This window comes from Patagioenas fasciata, chromosome 1, assembly GCF_037038585.1.
Source record: "Patagioenas fasciata isolate bPatFas1 chromosome 1, bPatFas1.hap1, whole genome shotgun sequence".
Taxonomy (NCBI): domain Eukaryota; kingdom Metazoa; phylum Chordata; class Aves; order Columbiformes; family Columbidae; genus Patagioenas; species Patagioenas fasciata.
Window position 1 is genome coordinate 4,690,627 of NC_092520.1, and position 16,866 is coordinate 4,707,492.

Sequence of the window (16,866 nt, forward strand, 5' to 3'; positions counted from 1 at the left end):
GCACTGCCCTGGGCAGCCTGGTCCAATGCATGACAACCCTTTCCAGGAAGAAATTGTTTCCAAGATCCAATCTAAACCTTCCCTGGTGCAACTTGAGGCCATTTCCTCTCATCCTGTCACTTGTTACTTAGGAGAAGAGACCAACACCCTCCATGCTCCAATCTTCTTTCAGGTAATTGCAGAGAGTGACATCTCCCCTCAGCCTCCTGTTCGCCAGGCTTGGTTTGAACTGTTTCTACACCATTAGCGCTTGCGCTAATTACGACAGCTGACAGCAGCACTCTGATGGACAGAAGTGATACAGCTGTCAACTGCATTCAAAGAACCAAATTCTTCAGAGTTCATCATTCTGGGGCCAGAACGCAATCCATCCAGCACGATACGTGGGTTTGCAGCTTTTCTAGGGCAGAATGCATCAGAGAGTAAGCACAGCTGATGGAAACGCTAAAAAACTAAGCGCGTTTGCCCGTTTCTCAGGGGGATTTAAACAGCAGGTGAGTGGTGCTGGTCTCTGGGACATGACCCTTTTTTATTTCAGCTATTTAGATGCAAATTGTTCCCCTTCCCTCCCCCTCTCAACACCATCTGTTAGCACAGAGGTTTAGACTGCGCCTAGGGTGTAGGTTTTGGGGGAGGGGGATAAAGCATTGAGAAAACTTCAGTTGATGCCCTGATTTCCTCTGGGGCACAGTTTAGGGGAGAAGAGAAAAAAAAAAATCACTTTGCAATGCTATTAAATTACAATAGGATTTTTCTCTTATTCTGCTGCACTTTTCCTACCGACCCCATGGATTTCCAACCCAAGAAAACATTCCTTGTCCAGCTTTTGGCCAACAAGCAATTTTATACAGTGACACTTGGAGCAGGTTGCTATGGTGTTAGCATAGGGAATGGGCTGGTATTGCAGGAAGTATCAAAGATGCAAGGAATTAAAGTCTTAAATAATCCTGATGAAGTCCTTACTGCAAGGCACAGTATTTAATGTTCTTTTAGTGCTGGGGGAGCTACCTCATCTCTGTCTGATTTCCCCCAGTGAACAGCAATGTACTTTCAATAACTTTTGAGAGATTTGATTCATAAAATGCTTCACCGCAGGCTCTGGATTCTTCATAAGGGAAAGATTTAAGGTGACAGCACAGATTATACTTTTAGGACGCTTGAAGACGATACAGTTTTGAGAGGGGTGGTTGACAGACCAGAGGGATGTGCTGCCACTCAGAGGGATATGGACAGGTTGGAGAAATGGGCCAACACCGACATCGTGAAGTTCAAATGAAAACGCAAAGCCCTGGGGAAAAATAACCCCTGGTGCCAGCACAGACTGGGAGCCAACCAGCAAAAAAGCAGCTGTGCAGAGGAAAGACCTGGGAGGCCCGGTGGACATCAAGTTGAATATGAGCCTCCAAAGAGCCTTTGAAGCAAGGAAGGTCAACAGCATGTGGGCTGCAGGTCAAGGGATCCTTTCCCTCTGCTCAGGGCTGGTGAGACACATCTGGAGTGCTGGGTCAAGTGCTCAGTTCCGCAGTTTGAGAGACATGGACATACTGGAGAGAGTCCAGCAAAGGATGATGATAAAGGGACTGGACATATGAGGAGAGGCTGAGAGAGCTGGGACTGTTCAGCCTGGAGAAGGAAAAACTCCGGGAGGATCTTATCAATGTGCATAAATACCTGATGGAGCGTAAAGACGGAACCAGGCTCCTCTTGCGGGTAATCCAGCAACAGGACAAGAGGCAACGGGCACAAACTGAAATACAGGAAATGTATTACATTAAAACATGTTTTGGGAAACATAGCAATGGAATGCGAGGTTATTGATAAGGATGGATGCACCTCGGTGAGAGGGGCAGCGAGAAACAGGTGACCAAGAAAATGACCAGTGAAGTATTACATCCCATTCACATGAATACTTCATATAGAAGTGGGACATCACAAGGATCTTGTCCCTTTTTCCCTATGGCCGACATTAGGAGAGGACCTTGCTAGTCGTCCCTGCGAACTGAGGCCTAGTGACAGACTGAATCCAGCTCCGGGTGGCTGTAGAGTCCAGTCCAGGACTTCGGGTGCCGGCTCTGCAGTTGCTGAGACTTTCAAGATCGGTTTTGTATATTTTGTATTATTTCTCTATTCTTATTAGTAGCATTAGTAAAACATTTTTAATGTTTCCAGCTCTCTTCTCTCTGTTCTCCTTTCCCTCCCGATCGCCTGTTCTGAGTGGGAAGGGGGGAGAGGGAGGGGCTGAAGGAGGAAGCAGGGGGAAAGGAGGTTAACAACACATCTACCATAGTTTTATTGTCACCCCGCAATCAAAACCCTCTACAGAGGGGAAGAAAAAACACACCCACCAAACCCAGAACTTTTTTTCCCGGGGGAGTGGGAGGGTAGAACCAAACCACAGAACACATTGCCCAGAAAAATCATGGAGTTTCCAACAGGTTGTCCAGAAAAATCATGGAGTTTCAACCTTTGGATGTGCTCAAAACCCCACCAGACATGCCCCTGAGCAAACTGCTCCAGCTGCCACTACTTTAAGTGGAGGCTGGACTAGACCATCCACAGAAGTTCCTGCCAACCTCATCAGTTCTGCGATGATAAAGGGCAAAAAGTGGTGGGGATGCTCTAAAGGAGAGGGACATGCAACATCTTTCAAACTACTAACCTGAAGCACGTGTTTATAGCCAACAGCATTGGAAGCCCAAGTTTAGTGATTAAAGCAAATTAAAAGAGGTGATAAGTAACAACCTTGAGCATAAAAATCAGTGAAAGGGTTGAGATCAGCACTGCAACACCCTCATTTTGAGTGTGAATGTGTGGAGTACAGTGCTGGTACTTGGGAGACAAACTCTTGTCCCAGTTCTCACACAGACCTCATTTGTGACCTCGGAGGCACAAAAATGAGGGGGAAAGAGTGAGTGTTTCATGTTTGCTCTGCCATCCTCCCATCAATCAATCACCTCTTCAAATAAGAGGCAATTTAGGTAGTTACAGAGCACACAGCGTTCTGATTGTTGCCAACACAAACGCAACATCTTCCTCTTTCTTGCACAGCCAGAAGAGGCCAGAACAACATATGATCTCAACTATTTGGTGACAGTCAGGAATTTTAGGTGCCTGCTTCCAAACTATTAACTTCTAAACTGGATGCGATCCAGTATCTCTTACTAGAAAGCAAGATCCTGACAGAAGTTGCAAGCGTTCCATAGAAACATTTCTTAAAAGCAAAAAAAAAACCCAAATTGATTATCTGAACAATGTCTTAATAAATTTATGCTGATATTTCTCATTTTAAAATAAATGTGCTTATATGAAAAGTAGAGTTTTCAGAACATCGGTGTTTACCCTGCAGAATAAACCTTCTTTATGCGCTGCTCTAAATCACCAGCTAATTTCTGTTTCGAGATCTCTGGCATTTCACCAGCGTTACTGAGAATCTGAAGAACAGTTAGTGCAAATCTTCTTATTTAACCAACTTCTTGTTCTCAAATCCAAGCATGTGTATAAATGTTCGGGTCTGCAATCCTGCGGTTTGATCTGCAATACAAGGACCAGCTCTCAGTCTCCTTGACTTTAAAAAGACAGAAAGGTTAGCTGTGATAGCTAAGGGGTACCTGGCTTTAATGCCAGCAAGACGCCTACTGAAAACAGTGGGAGTTTGGCCCAAATTAGGATTTCAGGATTCATCCCATGATGCCCAGTAACACTTCCCACATTGTACTACCTGACAGCTTCTGAAAACTGGCAAAATGCGAAGGACGCGTCAACAACATCCAAGATGAGGCTTCCAAGGGGGTATTTTGCAACAACCGAATTCAACCCATACTCATCTGTGTATTCTTGCCATTCCACATTCAACATGGTTTTCAGCGTGGTGATTTTAAAAGCACATCTTCAAAAGCTACTCAATGCCAAACGAACCAAACCTGCAAAGCAGTTGCAGCCAGGATATCACTGAACTCGTGTGATAATCACCCATGTTCGGTTCCCTGATGTTGTCAGTGATTAAATAACACCAACAACAGACAGGTGCTTTTCTAGAACCCCATTCCAGCACCACCTCCCAAATTGTCACCTTCTCCCGTGGATGCATCCAGAACAACCCTAGAATAACTATTTTCACCCCCAGCGCAACCTGGGATGAGGTGGATGGGTTTAGAGTCAGGAAGGGTCGAGGTCCAAGAGCCCAATGCTGCCCACGCGGTGCCTTTGTGCCCAGGTCTAACAGCAGGGATGCTCAGGAAACCAGTCTGCTACTGCTTGGTGGTCTTTCCCATCCCTGTTCCACATTCTTATCCGGTCAATATTTCGATAACTATAAGCCTGAGTTGAATGTTCTCCCCCAAGAGAAACGCGGTTGCCAATCTTGTTCAATCCCAAAGGGACAGTGGGTCTTGAAGTGGTTATAAATGACTCATTTTGGAGCAAGTCGAACTAAGCACATGTGCTGCTGAAGAGACAAGTTCCAACTTAAAGCAGCACTTAGTTATCAAATGACGAGAAGACTTCCACAGTTTAGCTGGTATGCTTGCATTTTACCCTGAAACCAGTCATTTTGTAAGATGATCCAAATGCAGGAGAAGGAAAGAAGCATGACTCAAGTTAAAAAAAAAGGCAGAAAAAAAATCCCATAGTTGTCATGGTTTTGACTTACATTCTCTAGACAGGAAATCTTTAGGGCAAGCAAAAGCCTGTCTGCCCGCCAGTTCACAAACCCTTGATATCACAACCACAGTTTTTAAATATTGCCTTCTTGAACGATGCAAATAAAAAGGCATAAGTAATTCTCTGACACACTATTGAAAACCACACACCAACACAAAATAGCAATTTATTGCATGCGAGGCCATTCAACTATTACTTACAGCGTAATAAACAGCAGCCACACAGATACCACGGTCACCACTGAGCGGAAAACCCAGGACATTCCTCATCCCTGGCCCCTGGAGTTTGAATGAGAGAAGGGGAACTGCTCACAGAATCCCAGAATGTCAGGGATTGGAAGGGACCTGGAAAGCTCATCCAGTGCAATCCCCCCATGGAGCAGGAACACCCAGCTGAGGTTCCACAGGAAGGTGTCCAGGCGGGTTTGAATGTCTGCAGAGAAGGAGACTCCACAACCTCCCTGGGCAGCCTGGGCCAGGCTCTGCCACCCTCACTGAGAAGGAGTTTCTTCTCAAATTTAAGTGGAACCTCCTGTGTTCCAGTTTGTACCCATTACCCCTTGTCCTATCATTGGTTGTCACCGAGAAGAGCCTGGCTCCATCCTCCTGACACTCACCCTTTCTATATCTGTAAACATTAATGAGGTCACCCCTCAGTCTCCTCCAGGCTCCAGAGCCTCAGCTCCCTCAGCCTTTCCTCACACGGGAGATGCCCCACTCCCTTCAGCATCTTTGTTCCTGGTTTGTCCCCTAGAAAGAAGTTTTTTAGTTACCCTTCCTCTTCCAGAGTTAAATTTCGAGATGGTATGGGGTTTTCTTTCCCAAACGGGAAGCCCTGGGAGAACAAACCAGATTCCAAAGCTTTCTACCAAGCAGGCAGACCACACCGCCGGAACCCTCTGCTTAACACACACGTGTGAGCGTCAGGGCACCCGCGGGGCAGCGCTGGGATCAGAGCAGAGCTACAGTTGCATGTTCTCCAGGGGTATTTTAGGAGAACGGAATCAAATTGCCACACAAGCATAATTGCCAAGTTTCGGTCTAATGTTACAGCAATTTGCTTGACACGGTTTATTTCAGAGGAAAGTCTGGTGGAGTAGTATTTTGTTGTCCAAGTTATTATTAATATTAACGTGCTCAAGTCCCCTAGCGCAGCAGTCATATCTTTGGCAAATGGCAGGATTCCTTCTTCAAGTTCTGCTTTTGATAACAGAAAGCATTAGAAATTCTCTGTGCAGCCTGGAAAAGCTATTTGGACAGACTCTGTTTAAGACAGCCAGTGAGAAAGACACAAAACAGCCTCCTTAAATGACCTTCTGCCTCCCCAAATCCACAAATTCAGAGCAGAGGATGTTTGGTCCTCTGTTTTCTCTTCCAGGAGTCAGTTCAGAAAGCCGGCCTGCAAGACATTTGCTGAGTATCTGGCCATTGCATTAACTGATGTTTCAATTCTTGCAGCCACCACAGAGCCAAATCATCTGGGAAACAAGATTTCCCTGCATCCAACCCCGCAGTATTTAAGAGGGGTCAGGTTCTGACCCCATATTGAAAAGGCTGCCCAGAAAACGCTTTCAAGATTAGCGTGTTAATACGCTCCCGTCACCAAATCCCTGTCTGCCCAGCTCTGACCCAGGCAACTCTCCATTCCCAAGCCTTGCAGGCATCTCTCAGCATCACAGAAAATACACTCAGACCACCTGAGGGTCATCAATATGCATTCGGACCATCTGTTAAACCACTGTCAGAATATCTGTAGACCAGGGAGTCAAGCGTTAAGCAGCGAGTGCTATTTCCCCTTCGCCATTTCTTTCCCAGTTCGCACAGAATTGGAACGTTACTTAGAGGGTTTTTTGCTCACGGTGCCACATGTGATTTCAGGTTTCAAAGTAAAGCCAAGCTGTAGAAAACCCATCTTTTTTTACATTATAGAGCGGGGAAATCAATCAAGCTGGAACACAGCACTTTTTGCACCAGACAAAGCTTCCTGAATGTAGGGTTAGAACCTGCCGCTACCTGACAGACGTCACTGGGGACAAACCGCACTCTTGAGTTGTTCAAGGTGTTCGTCTGAACTAAAGCAGCCACCTCTAGGAATAAAGACTGAAAGAATATGTTTGCTTACAGTGGAAGAATCTGTTTTAGTAGAATTAATAATTGGTTTGTTCAACTAGTATCTGAACTGTGCCTCTTCAAGGTTTCGGAGCAAATGAATCAGTAAAGTTTTAATATAGAAAGCAAGAAGATAGAAGAGATTACAGCCCCCTAAACCAATTACAAGAGCCATGTCATTCTGTAATATTGTTCATAAGAATTGAGCTCAACCTCCAGAGTCATCTGGATTACTGTATTTTTCGACACGAAAGGGTTGCATCCCAACACTGAGCTTCAAGCCTAAGAGCATTTCTTTCTGAAGATGACCGACCATAGCGCAAAACAAGCTAAAGAGCACAAAAAGCAGCTTGAGTTTTATTTAGCAGGTGCATAATTCCAAGTACCAGCTTGAAAACTAGGTTGAGGATCCAGACACAGGAGGCACCAACCATAAATCAGAAGAAAAATGAGTCCCAGACTCAGTCCCATGGAGGCACCAAAAATCTTCTTCATTTTTCTTCCAGTCCCCTAAGTTCTCTCCTTTCTTGAATCCCTGGAAGAAGGGCATTATTTTTGCTCTGTTCCTCTTTGCATGAGGTTTAAGTACAAACTCCTCTCTCCCCTTACTTTTTGGCACGATCTCCATGCAGGATGATATATTTTAAAGAGAGCTTGAGTTTGTAAGAACTGCCTGCCTATTCCACAAATGATACAAAAGTGCTCCAAAGTCACACTGTGTAGTGACAACAATTTTAGCAGTTTCCTCAGAGCCCTGCAGAGCGTATGAAAATCATTTAGTTGTCAAGTGACAACTGAGCCCATAAGCCTCGTGGGTTCAGGGTGGTTTCTGAAGAGCCGGCCACGCTTCTGCAGGTGACCTGGCGTGGAGCAAGGGCACTGTTGGCTGGAGTTGTGACAGTGCAAACGTGACAGGCTAACGACAGCATCACTGGAGCAGGTTCAGTCCCGCAGGACAACAGTTACTGCTTGCGGATCCCAAGGGAACTCCATTAGATAACCTAGAGGAAAGATTTTTGCACACAAAAGTAGAGGAGGAAAGGGCACCAAGCTCTCAAACGCTGTTTTAGAATCATAGAATCATTTCAGTGGAAATGGACCCTCAGGATCATTGAGTCCAACCATGACCTAATTCTAGCACTGAACCATGTCCCTAAGAGCCTCATCTAAACACCTTTTAAACCCCTCCAGGGATGGTGACTCCACCACTGCCCTGGGCAGCCTGGTCCAATGCCCCACAGCCCTTTCCAAGAAGAAATTGTTCCCGAGATCCAACCTCAGCCTCCCCGGAACAACTTGGACCATTTCCTCTTGTCCTATCACTTGATGCTTGGGAAAGAAAGACCAACCCCCTCCATGCTCCAAGCTCCTTTCAGGCAGTTCAGAGATCAGAAGGTCTCCCCTCAGCTCCTGTTCTCCAGCTGAACCCCCCCAGGTCCCTCAGCTCCTCCCATCACCCTTGTGCTCCAGACCCCTCAGCAGCTTCATCGCCTCCTCTGCACTCTCTCCAGCACTTCAAGGGCTTTCTTATGATTATTTTGCTTGCTCTTCTGCTAGTTCCACAAGTCCACAGCAGCACAAACTGTGCCATAGACATTAGCCACTTGTGTACCCTGGGCTCCAGGCAGCATGATGTGTCTGCCCGTGCTCCAAATCCACCTCGGGTGGCAGCGCAGGCAGAGCTAAGGGGACAAGCACAGAGCCAGGTGACAGAGATTTCAACGCGATAGCGTTATTTCACCTCAAGCACAGCTCCAGTTTTCTCTAAAAATGAAAGGCTTCAGTGAGGCTATTCATGTGATTAAAGCTCCACAAAGCCTTGAGTCACTTGCTGGGTCACAATCCAGCTGATTCAAAGAATCTGTATGCAGGCTGCTTACCCAGAAATTAACCTACTGCCTTGGAAAGTGTTGCTTAATTTAGAAGAGTGATTACTTACAGCACCTGCTGCTAGCCTCGCAGCCTTTGATATGCCAGCTTCTCCAAAATTAATGCTAAGTCTTCCAAAATTATTTACATAAGGAATTAAGAACTAAAAAAAGAGCGCTAAATGTATAACAAAACAATCAGCTGCGTTATCAGCAGCAATTGAAACTGTAAGTGCCAAAGCAAATAACCTGATTTAAAGCAGTCTGAGCCGAAGTCACACAGTCGGTCCTCGAGGCAGACTCACATCCTCAGCCAGGCGTAACAGAAAACACATTGCAGAGGCTACACACACCAAATTGTGGACGTGCGTGACACCACCACCTCGGGAAAAGCTCCACACAGCAGGAGAACCTTTGCAAAAGGCTTTAAAGTTGCATTACCCACAGGCTTTAAGTCTAAAGCTAAACCCACAGTAGCCTTGTCCACAGCAGGCAAAGGAGGAAGGAAGAGAAAGGATGAAAGGACTAAAGAACAGGCTCAGTTCTCAAGGCTTTAGTCCTTCACCATAATTTTCTGTTCCCACCTACAGATGGGGACTCAAGATAAGTCCATGAGCCCTAATGGGATCTCAGAATCACAGGCTGGTTGGGGTTGGAAGGGACCTCTGGAGATCATCCAGTCCAACCCACCAACGCAGGGTCACCAGAGCAGATCACACAGGAAGGTGTCCAGGTGGGTTTGAATGACTCCAGAGAAGGAGACTCCACAGCCTCTCTGGGCAGCCTGGTCCAGGCTCTGGCACCTCAAAGGAAAGAAGTTTCTCCTCATGTTTAGATGGAACCTTCTATGCACACGAGTGCCAAGGGAGCTGGCAGATGTCACCACGAGACCAGTCTTGATAATTTTGGATTGGGAGAAAAGCCTGTAGACTGGAAGAAAGCAAATGGTACTCCTCATCCCCAAGGAGGAGGGCCCAAGGAACCACAGGCTGGTCAGCCTGTACTTGATCTCTGGGAAAGTGATGGAGCAGCTAATTCTGAAAACCATTGCCAGACATATCAAGGACAAGAAAATCAGCAGAAGCAGGCAAAATGGCTTCACCAAGGGCAAGCCATGCCTGACCAACCTGAGAAACTTCCACAGTGGCCTGGTAGACTTGGGGAGGACAGTGGATATTGTCTACCTGGACTTCAGAAAGGCCTTTGACACTGTCTCCCACAAGATCCTTATAGAGAAGCCATTGATGTAGAGGCTGGATAAACAGGGAGCTGGACTGAAAACTGGCTGAATGTCCAGGCCTAGAGGGTGGTGATCAGTGGCACAAAGTCCAGTCAGAGGCCAGTCACCAGCGGTGTAACCCTGGAGGGTCCAGCAGTTTGCAGATGACACCAAGATGGGAGAAGTGGTTGACAGGCCAGAGGATCATGCCAATATACAGAATCACAGAATCACAGAATTGGCTAGGTTGGAAAAGACCTCAGAGATCATCAAGTCCAACCCTTGGTCCAACTTCAGCCCATTTACTAGATCATGGCACTAAGAGCCATGGCCAATCTCAGTTTAAAAACCTCCAGGGACGGTGAGTCCAGCACCTCCCTGGGCAGCCATTCCAATGCCTGATCACTCTCTCCGTAAAGAACTTCTTCCTAATATCCAGCCTAAACTTCCCCTGGCAGAATTTAAGCCCATGTCCCCTTGTCCTATTGCTAACTGCCTGGGAGAAGAGACCAGTTCCCACCTGGCTATAACTTCCCTTCAGGTAGCTATAGAGAGCGATAAGGTCACCTCTAAGCCTCCTCTTCTCCAGACTGAACAACCCCAGCTCCCTCAGCCTCTCCCCATAGGTCATGCGCTCAAGTCCCTTCACCAGAGGGACCTCAACAGGCTGGAGAAATAGGCCAGCAGAAACCTCAAGAAGTTCAACAAAGGGAAGTGTAAGGTCCTGCACCTGGGGAGGAACAACCCCCAGCACCAGTATATGCTGGTGGTCACCCAGCTGGAAATGAGCTTTGCAGAAAAGGACCTGGGGGTCCTGGTGGACACCAAGTTGAAGATGAACCAGCACTGGGTTCTTACTGCAAAGAAGGCAAATCCTGGGCTGCATTAGGCCAAGTAATGCCCGCAGGTCAGAGGAGGTGATTCTTCGCCTCTGCTCAGCACTGGTAAGTGCTGCGTCCAGTCTGGACTCCCCAGTACAAGAGAGACATGGACATACTGGATTGAGTCCAACAAAGGATCATGAAGATGCTGAAGGGACTGGAGCACCTCTCCTAAGAGGAAAAGCTGAGAGACCTGGAAGTGTTCAACCAGAATAAGAGAAGGCTCAGGGGGGATCTTACCAGTGTATATAAATACCTGAAGGGAGGGTGCAAAGCAGATGGAGTCAGGCTGCTGTCAGTGGTGCCCAGTGCCAGGACCAGAGGCAATGAGCACAGACACAGGAGAGTCCTTCTGAACACCAGGAAACACTTTCTCAATATTAGGATGCCCAAGCACTGGCGCAGGTTGCCCAGAGAGGTTGTGGAGTCTCCATCCTTGGAGATATTCAAAAGCCGTCTGGACACGGTCCTGGGCAACTGGTGCTGGTTGGTCCTGCTTCAGCACAGGAGCTCAGACCAGACGATCTACAGAGATCCATTCCAACCTCAAACAGTGCGATCCTGTGAAACACATATCTTAAATAACACATCTTTTTCTTCTGTTTGCAAAACCATGACATTTCAGAGATATTGGACATCTCCTTCCAGGGGAAGAGTTCAGAATTAAACATGGAGCCCTTTACCAGGCAGGTCTGTCTCAGAGACCTGGCTCACTCGTTCATGTGCACAGCAGTTTGAAGCACTTCAAATCTGGGGGCTTATTTCTGTTCCTAATCAAGGCAGGGGTTATTTGCAAAAATTCAGCTGGGGTCTAAAACGTCCTTCATGCATTCAGGCTTTTTCAGCAGCTTCAGAACACCTAACAGACTGTGCCTGCTTCTTCCCCTGACCCATATATATCAAGCTATAAACGCTGAGAGCAGCCTGTACAAAAAGATTTGCCTTTTAGGAGGTGGAACAAAGAACATAACATTCCTGTCTGAGCGTAACAAAAACAGTTTGAACAAGGTTTCCAAAGGTCACAGTCATTACAGCCTCCCAGAACTAGAGGCACCCAGTTGCAATTCAAGCTACACAGCTCATCTCTTTCAAGCCCAAAAGCTTGGCTAAGTTTGCAGGTCTTTCAAGGACACTAAGCAAAGTACCAGAGCGCCTCAGCTCCAGACACTGGCTGTCTCCAAAGCCAAAGAAAACAAAGGAAAACTCGAAATACTGAGGTTTACGAGATCTGTGCGGGCAAAATCTCACTTTACCCATCACTTTACAGCTATGCAGCAGTTCAGAAAACATCACGCTTCATATTATTCCTCAGGATGTTCTTATTTCTTTGCTTATGGCTTATGTATTCGAGTATCTTCTAAACTATGCAGCTTTCAAAAACAACTATCTGCTGTTTCACTGCACAACGAACTAACAGATGCTTGGAATAAAGAAATACCCTGAAATAGTTTTGGAAGAGAAAATGATCAAGAGTTTCTGCAAAAAAGGATAATACTCCTTCCTTACCTCGTCGCCATCCCCTTGGCCAACCCTTTCTGCCTCCACTAGAGGCTCATAACATTTCAGGATCCTTTTCTAAATTTTAAGGAAAGTACAGAAAACCATCCGTCCATAAAACACTTCTCAGTGACAACATGTTACTAATGTTGGGAAAAGAACAGGTCACACAAGTTTACAGCAGAGGAGAAACACCACACAGGTTTCCAGATTTCTGTCCTGCTCCTGTTACGGGGTTTCGGTTTCTACCTTCTAACCGCCTCCAAATTTTGTGGGTGACCTCCTGAATACGTCTCAGAGGTTTGCTCCTGGTGCAAACTGTCAAGTGACTACAACACTTTAGCCTACTCTGTGAAGGGCACAAGTGGCATGAAGCAGAGACTTGGATTGCTGCTCCTGGCACAACTCCTGGTGTTCTTGTTCTGAACCCTGACACCAGGGATGGGATTTTCATCTTATTATCAGGAATTTCTCTACAGTTTCTGCACTCTGAGCTGTTTAAATCCCTCAGCACATCCTCTTAGATTTACATGACTGACACTGACATTGTTCCTTGTTCCTCACATCTCTCATCTGACACCAGGTTGAATCTCTGTTGATCTCCTCCAGAAGCGAAGCAGATGCTCCAACCTACAAAATCACCCCGCAGCAAAGCCCATCCAAGCTGTGACCTGACCATCAGATTCCTTTGTCTATAGTGGGCTCATCTACATCGCTCTGTTGAACAGCTGAAGATCATCTGTTCCAAACAGTTTATCTTCATCTCACCTCCTTGCTGATCTGCTCCTCCAAAGCGTGTCTTCCTTCCACAGGAGACCGACGGCAGAGGCGCATCAGGCACGTACAACTGCAAAGCCGGAGCATTACCCATCAGTTTTAAGTTCTAAACAGTTTACAGGTTGATGGCATGAACTGCCACTTCAGTAAAACGAGAACAATAGAGCATTAAAATCCTCCTTTGATTCATGAATTTATTTGATGAAAGAACCCAGATGTCCAAAGAAGCTGGTGAAGAGTCTGGAGCTCAAGACTTAGGAGGAGGCTGAGGGACCTGGGGGTTCAGCTGGAGAACAGGAGCTGAGGGGAGACCTTCTGATCTCTGAACTGCCTGAAAGGAGCTTGGAGCCAGGGGGGGTCGGGCTCTGCTCCCCAGGAACAAGCACCAGGAGCAGAGGAAACGGCCTCAAGTTGTGCCAGGGGAGGTTGAGGTTGGATCTTGGGAACAATTTATCGCAGGAAAGGGTTGTGGGGCATTGGAACAGGCTGCCCAGAGCAGTGCTGGAGGCACCATCCCTGGAGGGGTTGAACAGACGCAGAGATGAGGTTCTTAGGGACACGGGTTAGTGCTAGAGTTGGGTTAATGATTGGACTTAATAATCTTAAAGGTCTTTTCCAACCAAAAGGATTCCATGATTTCTAGGCACTCTCTAGATACAGCTCTCAGGGAAGAGAACAGAGGTCCAACAAAAGCAACATGGACCTCACTGAGTGGCATCAGTGTTTGTGCCAGGCTTAACACAGTGAAGAGGAATAGTATCTGCCCTTTATATCACTGGATGCAATAAACAGGCATGCCCAGCCTCTCCAGGGTTCTGACTTTAGAAAAAACATCATTGCCAACCACCACCAGGTCCAGCAGGACACCAGGAGGTCACAACTGTGCAGTCTGTCAATGGTTCAGGTTCAACACCACACTGAGATTTTGATAACAGGGTAGTATAACTACCTCCAATGTGGGAGACTTTCTGCAAGGGACGCTCACTTCAGCCCCTGTAAACAAGCAGCAGATGCTACCGACACGCCAGGTTTGACTCATCCAGTTCATTAACATCTTCACAGAGTTTGCGGTTTGTTTTTCATATTTCTCTTTGTGCACAATGAAAAAGAACTTCATTTATTTACATGCCCTGCTTCCAACACTGCAACAATTGAGTTTTAAACAGCTTTATCACTTCTTTCTTGTGGAGAGAAGAAAAACAAACAAACGACCATGCACACACCCTGGATTTTCCCTCCTTAATGATACAGAAACATTTTACTCATCTGCTCCATCTCTTTCAGGCTCTACAACTGAAATAAAACTTTAGTTGACAGCATTTAAAAAAAATATTAAAAAACCCATGAAATACACAACTACCTCTGAAAGGTTCATTTGTGATTTCCCATGCAATTTGTATTCATTTTAAAGCATTCAGAGAACCACTCTGACCCAATCCCGCTAGCATCGCTATTAAATCCGAAGCAACTCAACCGGCTGCTGGTGACAACACTTTGGTCACAACAGGCACCCTGTTCTGGGGAGGTGGGTGAATCGAGTGTTGTAATTAGGACATTAGGAGACATTTATTATTGGAAAGGGTTGTCGGGCGTTGGAACAGGCTGCCCAGGGCAGTGCTGGAGTCACCATCCATGGAGGGGTTTAAAAGATGTGTAGATGAGGCTCTTAGGGACATGGTTTAGTGTTAGATTTAGGTTGTGGTTGGACTCAATCTTAAGGGTCTTTTCCAACTGAAATTATTCTAATATAATACCCTGGCACCAGGCAACGTGGCAGAAGTCATCTGAGACACCATCAAGCCATGAAAGGCCTTGGAGGTAGATTCACATCCCATTTGGCTATTCCAGCTACAAGGACAACAACCTCAGGGACCCCTGTGTCTTCCCAGAACCACAAATCAGCGGCCCAAAGTAAAGCTATGAGAAGGGAATCGGCTCAATCCCTTTGGCTGTCAGCCCCGAGCAAGTCCCACAGGTAGAGAGAACCTCAGAGAGATCAGAATCAGGCCTCCCATTGGTGAGGCAACCGATTGCGCTGGCCCCTTCATCAGTCCCTCAGGGCTGTCTGCAATCTCCCATGAGAATCTGGGATATGGTTATGTAAAACAGATTCCTCGCCCTTAATTAAAATAAAGTTCACATGCACACCCTGCTGAAGGCAGCATTAAAGAAAAAAATAAAGACTTCTGTGAGGGATAAGTCACTTATAATTAAAAAAAGAACATCTCTGCATGCACACAAGGGAGTGTAGAATGCTTGCCAGGCACCTGGATAATCAGTTTCTATGCAAAGCTGCAGAGGAGAGCCCTGGGGAAAGGAAGGGTCACACACACTCTCTTGCAAAGGCAATGCAGGTGGGATTTGCCCAGCATGGGTGACAGCTGCAAAGTCTGTCCCCAAATTCTACCTATTCTGAGGCCACAAGCACAAATTCTTCTCCACTGCACTAGTACACTCTTTCATCTGTGTTAAAATCAAAGCCCATCTTGTTTTATCATAAGTTCCCTGGCTGTAACAGAATAGGAGCTGACAGATGTTTCACATTCAGCTTTACCTGCTGACTTTATCATTTAAACCTCACCCATGCTCCACCCCTCCTTCCCAAAAGGCCATTTTAGCTTCTCCTTGGAAGTCAGCCCATCTCTTCGATGGTTTTAGCTGCCTTTCCACAACGCCACCATATCCTCCTGGATATGGAGACATGGAGACCAAAACTACACTTCACACACAGGATGTGGGTCCATCAAGCATTTATATCAAAGCAAAATTATATCCTTCATTCCTCTCCTGATGAGAACGGTGGCTTTTTCAGTTGCTACTGAAGTGATGTTTCCCTCTCCATCCTGAAAAGTGAGATCATCTCCAATTTTTTACCTTTTATTCATGCAGCTTTCAAACAATAAAACAACCATTTATCCAAACTTGTAGAAGCTTAAGATATTGACAGAAGTTTTCTGAAAATCCAAATATATTGCATCCACTTTAACTCTTTCTTACTAACACCGCACAGAACTTCACGGGGTAGGGCAGCATGATTTTCATTTTCAGAAGCCACACAGACTCTTTCCCAACAGTTAACATTGATCTATATATTCAGAGATTCCTATTACAGACCTTTCCATCCCTGGTAGCGTTGAGTCTTTGGTGTGCTCTTCTCAGGACCTCCTCTAGAGTTCTTTTTATAGGTGGGAACTACACTGGCAGCTCCCCAGTCCTCTGGTACAGTGACATCTGTAGCGACAAATGATACAGCTTGGCCAGCAGTTCCTCAGGACTCTTGGTTGAACACCATCCAGCCCTGCTGACTTATTACCATCTAAGTCATCTATTTGGTCTAATTTTTGCTTTTGTATGTTTGTTAAATTATTTTTGGTGGTGTACGGGTTACAAAAAGTGCATTTGGTGTTGGAACGTCCCAATACCTTCAGCAGTTAAGACTTGATATTCTTTGCTATGGTTTTCACAGAATCACAGGCTGGTTGGGGTTGAAAGGGACCTCTGGAGATCATCCAGTCCAACCCACCTGCTAATGCAGGGTCACCAGAGCAGATCACACAGGAAGGTGTCCAGGTGGGTTTGAATGTCTCCAAAGAAGGAGACTCCACAGCCTCTCTGGGCAGCCTGGGCCAGGGCTCTGGCACCTCAAAAGTAAAGAAGTATTTCCCCATATTCAGATGGAACTTCCTATGCCTTTATCAGCTCCAAATAACCTTTTTACACCTTTATCATCAAGCACTCTTTAAAATACGCTAATCCTAATGGATTATTTTCTAAGGTACACAATATTTATGTCCTAATGGATATAAAAAGAGAAATCCTAATGTCTCGGAAGGGCAGTAGCAAGACAGATTGCTTCG

The 16,866-nt window shown here is 46.1% G+C and overlaps 1 protein-coding gene across 6 annotated transcripts in view; it reads right to left on the minus strand.

Annotated features, from left to right (window-relative positions):
- The window catches only part of PAK1 (p21 (RAC1) activated kinase 1), an 83,700-nt gene that overhangs the window by 50,085 nt on the left and 16,749 nt on the right, over positions 1-16,866 (minus strand). For 3 of the 6 annotated variants that reach the window (XM_065833411.2, XM_071816179.1, XM_071816143.1), the window contains one exon: positions 1,672-1,747. The exons of 2 other annotated variants lie outside the window; for them this stretch is intronic. The gene's annotated coding sequence lies outside the window, so the exon portion shown is untranslated. Of the gene's footprint in view, positions 1-1,671; positions 1,748-13,000; positions 13,022-16,866 lie in introns of those variants that run through there. One more of the 6 variants, XM_071816284.1, reaches the window with a different exon arrangement.